The following is a 4,575-nucleotide window of genomic DNA, read 5'->3' as shown; positions in this document are numbered from 1 at the left end:
GGAGCTGGGCGGGCGACCTCACTGCCAGCTCCATCCTGTCCCTGCCGCGGAGGTCCCTATCCCAGGGGCCCAGGGTCGATTGGCTCCTGCCCAGCTGCCCCAGAGGAAGGTCACCGATGCAGCGATATCAACGGTGACGCCTGCAGTGACCCTGGGCGGGCAGGCAGGTGCTGAGCTCACTGAGGCTTTGGGGGAACCTCCTGGCTCACCCATTTCCCGGGTGAGAACACTGAGGCTCCAGGGGTCACACAATTTGTCCAAGTCCCAGAGTAAGGGGCAGGCGGAGGGGAGACTTGTGCAGGTGGAGCCCCGCACCCCGCGGGAGATCAGCCCCGGCCTCCCTCGGCTGTTGCCCTGGTGATGGGCCCAGCTCAGTGGCTCGGCTCATTCCCCGAAGGCCTCTCCTCCTGGGGGCAGACACCGGCAGCTACACAGGGATGCCACGTCCCCACCGTCCCCAACGCTTCCAGAAGCCCGAACCATCAACCGCACAGACATGGCCCTCGGAGGCCCTGGTCTCGGGTGGGGCCGAGGGCTGGCAGGCCAGGCCTGGGGGCTCCTGAGGACGCAGCCCCTGCAGGTGCAGAGAGCCTCCGCCACGCCCTCTGTGGCTGCAGAGGCAGGCTCGGAGCCCAGCCCGGGCTGGGCATCAGCAGGACCCACGTCCCAAAGCCCAGGCCTATGGCAGCTTGGGGGGAGGAAGGGGCTCCCTGGACGCTGGAGTCGCAGTCCAGGGCTGTGGTTTCACTTCCACGGAAGGCCCTGCCCTTGTTCTCCTGCCAACACGGAGCCCGGGAGAGGGATCCTGGGCCAGAGGCCTCCGCCCCCGCCCCAGCTGACTCGGCCCCTCCCTGCCGTCCCGCTCGGCTCTCCTCAGGGAATCGGGCAGCCTGTCCTAGGTGGCCAACTAAGGAGAGCCTGAGAAGCCACCAGGAGCCACCAGCTGAAATCTGAAGAGCCCCGGAGGCCACGCCCCTGCTAGACGCACGTCCAGCCTTCCTGCCGCTGCTCCTGGGAGACCGCGCCCTACCCACCCCGGAGACCCCAGCTGGAGCCGCCTCCTCCAGGAAGCCCTCCCGCCCCTCTCCTGGGTCCCCCTGCCCCTCTCCACTGCCAGACTGTTCCTTCCAAATGGTCCCTCCTGTCCCTGGGCCTGGCCCCGACCCCACGCGACAGGTGCCGGGGAACAGGCAAGGAAGAGAAGCTGCCCACGTTTCCTGCTGGTCTATAAACCAGGTCCTCTGCCGGGGAAGGAGCCCAAAGGGAAAGCAAAACCCGGGCGCCCGCCGCGCGGCCAGGCAGCTGCGGAGGTCCCCGCTGGGGTGCGGCGGGGATGCCCTGATTTCTAACCTGTGCCAGTGTCTAAGAAAACGCCACTTTAGTTTGAGCCCGTCGGGCGCGAGCAGCCTCGGAACCTGGCGCAGGAGACGGACTCCGCAACCGTCCCCAGGCGTGGCCGGGGCGCTGCGCCCGGGGAGGGATAATCCGATTATGGAGCTGGGTTTGGAAGATCAGGGTTTCTCTCATTTTCCAGGGAAGTGTGAACAGAAAAAAAATTTTTTTTTCCCTCCCAGGGCTCTGTTAAGAGCGTGCAGAGCTTAATTCAGTGTTAAACGGTGTAATTTGGGAAACTCATGCATTATTTCTTAATTTCACCGGGGCGCGTGCATGCATCTGCTGAGGGAGCACCGGCGACAGATGGGCGCCCCGCCCCGATAGGTGCTCCATTCACCAGCCCCAGAACCGGGCAGCACGTGCAGGACTTCAGGGAGGGAGCCCTGGGGACTCTGGGGTGAGCGCCCGGCTGCTTTCCCTGGTCACCAGGAGTGTCTGCCCCCTCCAACCCCAGGCCTGAGGCCTCTGGACAGTGCCCACCGTGTCTGGTGGGGCATCCTCTGCCCTCAAGGACGCCCAGTTTGCTGTGTGACCTTGACGCATCCCCAGCCTGCTCTGGGCCTCGCTGTCCCCATCTGCACGTGGAGATGAGCAGGACCTGCAGGCCGCCTCCCAGAGGCCGCAGAAGGCCCTGGAGGCTGTGTTCTGCTCCCTCTGTCCTGCCCCCAGACTGGCCAGGGGGGCAGGGCTCCCAGGCTGAAGACCCCGGACACTGCAGTGCCTTCCTGGTACTTTCAGGGGCCCCATGTCCTCAAGTTACTGGCCCTGGGCTGTGGTGAAGGGCTTCCAGTGAGGGACCCAGGAAGGTCCCCGCACACTCCCAACCTGGCCAGGACCCAGAGCAGAGGAGGGAGGGGCTCGTTACAGCAGGTGGGGGTGGCGCAGGGCTGGGAGGGACCTCCAGAGCTCCAGCGGAGCAGGGTCCTTCACACGTCCTCCAGCGGGTGCCCCGCTCTGGCTGCGTCTAGGTAGGAAGCTGCCCGGGGGCCCACAGGCAGTTATGGGGTCCCCTCGGCCTCCCAGGGGTCCCACAGGCAGCAGGCCAAGGAGAGCCCTGCTGCAGGAAGGAGGGCGGGGGAGGGAGGCAGGAAGAGTGGGCCCTCCTGCCAGGCCCCAGGCAGCGTCAGCAGCACCTACAGAGCTGGGGCACCACAGCCCTCTCCCCAGGAGCGCGCCTCTCCTCACCCTCTGGCCGCAGGTGTCCAGGACCGTGCCCTACAGAGGATGGTGAGGAAAGGAGCCCCACTGTTTTAGGAGTTGATGATAGATGGTTTCAGTTACTGCCATAGAGAACAGTGGGGAGAGCCACAGCGTCCATTCTAAGACCAGTGTAAATCTGTTGTGTGAATCAACTGGACAGAAGTGAAAGCCACAGAGGCTGAATTAGCAGAGACAGCGCCTCCCTAAGCAAGGAGGCCCAGGAGAGGGACACTCATACACACTCACGCCCCCCAGTCACCTCCCTCACCTGCCCTGTCAGTGCAGGGCCTCTCACATGCCTGGGACAGAGCCCGAACCAGGGAGACAGTGACATCAAAGACAATGGCCAAAGCCCCTGCCCGATGCTCTCAGCTTGAGCCCCACGGGGCCAGAGCGGCCGGGCAGCAGGACTTTCTGGTCACCTCTTGCTCGACACCCCCTCCAGCCAGGAGAGGAGCCTCTCTGGGGAGGCACGATGCTGGGAGGAGGGGTCCTGCATGGGGCCTTCACAGACACAGGGACAGGGACAGGTCCCCATTCTGGGCAAGTCCGACAGGCATGGGATGGTCCTGGGTTGACACCAAGGACCGAGTTGTTCAGATCCAGGTTCTGAATGACATTTCCAACTAACCCCCGTGACCTACCCAGAGACTGCCCTTCCCAAAGGCCCCTGGACATTCCCATTCCTGGGCGCTTGAGGCCATCGGAACCAGGTGACGGGAGGAGGAACTGGCCATCAGTCTGGGTCTGAACGGCTGAGGAGTTCAGCCACCACAGCCAGCAAGTCACAAGCCCTGGGGGACTGAAGGCCTCTGAGCCCATGCCTGGGGCCAGGCCCGCAGTTTACATACTCAGAAACCAAGGTCCAGAGGAGGCAGGGGCTGTCCGGGGGTCACACAGCCATGATGGCTGCCTGGGAACTTCCAGGTTCTGCTGTGACCTCATAGCAACCTTTGGCCGTGGGCATGGCCCTGGATCAAGCTCTCTTTCAGATGAGGAAACCGAGGCTCAAGGAGTCGAGAGCCTTGCTCAAGGTCACAAAGCCAGGACTGCCAGGGCCAGGGCAGGGGCACTCCTGCAATCCTTGCCATCACTTTTTGCTCTCCCCAACCTCGTCTGGACAGGAGCTGTCACTCAGCCCATGGACCACAAGGCCCAGAGAGGTAGGGAAGACACACAGGCACACACAGCTCTCCCCACGGGTTACATAACCCCTTCCCACCCACTGACCCCTGGTTGGGGGGCAGCCTGCACGCCTGAGGCCACCAGGAAGGGAGTGTCCTGGCCCACCAGCCGCTTCCCTCTCTCCCAAGGCAAACAGTTGGAGGCAGCTGGGTGCCCTGGGTTTTTCTCCTCCCTTCTTTTTTCTCCGGCTGAGTAACAAATACTAATACTAATAATGATAATAATAATTAGAATAAATATAACCTGAAGACGCTTGGGGTCTCGTTTCTATAGCAACCGCTTGGAGCTAATGAGCTTCCGAGGCGGCTGCCGGGCCACCCAGCCCCGAGCGCGGGATCAATATTGATTCGGCACCAGGAAGCGGCGGTGGCTCCGCAGGGACCACGCGGCGGAGTGGGACTGAGGGGCACGCACTTGGGGGGCTTTTCCCGTCCCTCACGCCGCCCAGCCGGGACTCCTGGAACCTGCCAGGTCCGCAGCGTGAACCTGCCTGGTCCCTGCCCGACGCGCACCGGGCTCCGGCTTGCTGCGCTCCCGGACTCGGTCCTTGGACGCGGGTCCCCACCTCGGACGCGGATTCCGGTCCCGGCTGCCGCGTCCCTGCACGGTGCGTCCCGGACTGTTCCTCCAACCTAGGCCCCTTCCTCTCTCGCGCGGGTTCAACGATCCCCACCTTGGCGAGCCCCGGAGCGGACCCCAACGCCTGGGCACCGGCTGCCCCGCAGGCTCCTGCTCTACACTCCGGCTGGTCGTCCCCGGCCCCTCTCCAGAGCCCTGGACCCAGTGCACCTGACG

The 4,575-nt window shown here is 64.1% G+C and overlaps 1 protein-coding gene across 4 annotated transcripts in view; it reads right to left on the bottom strand.

Annotated features, from left to right (window-relative positions):
- Positions 1-4,575, bottom strand: part of Shisal1 (shisa like 1) — a 100,935-nt gene that overhangs the window by 57,001 nt on the left and 39,359 nt on the right. Inside the window, exon 1 of one of the 4 annotated variants that reach the window (XM_048803007.1) lies at positions 4,454-4,575. The exons of 2 other annotated variants lie outside the window; for them this stretch is intronic. The gene's annotated coding sequence lies outside the window, so the exon portion shown is untranslated. Of the gene's footprint in view, positions 1-4,345; positions 4,371-4,453 lie in introns of those variants that run through there. One more of the 4 variants, XM_048803009.1, reaches the window with a different exon arrangement.

This window comes from Marmota marmota, unplaced genomic scaffold (genome assembly GCF_001458135.2).
Source record: "Marmota marmota marmota unplaced genomic scaffold, marMar, whole genome shotgun sequence".
NCBI classification, from domain to species: domain Eukaryota; kingdom Metazoa; phylum Chordata; class Mammalia; order Rodentia; family Sciuridae; genus Marmota; species Marmota marmota.
The sequence above is the reverse complement of the archived record's forward strand: the minus strand, read 5'-3'. Positions and strand labels throughout refer to the sequence as shown.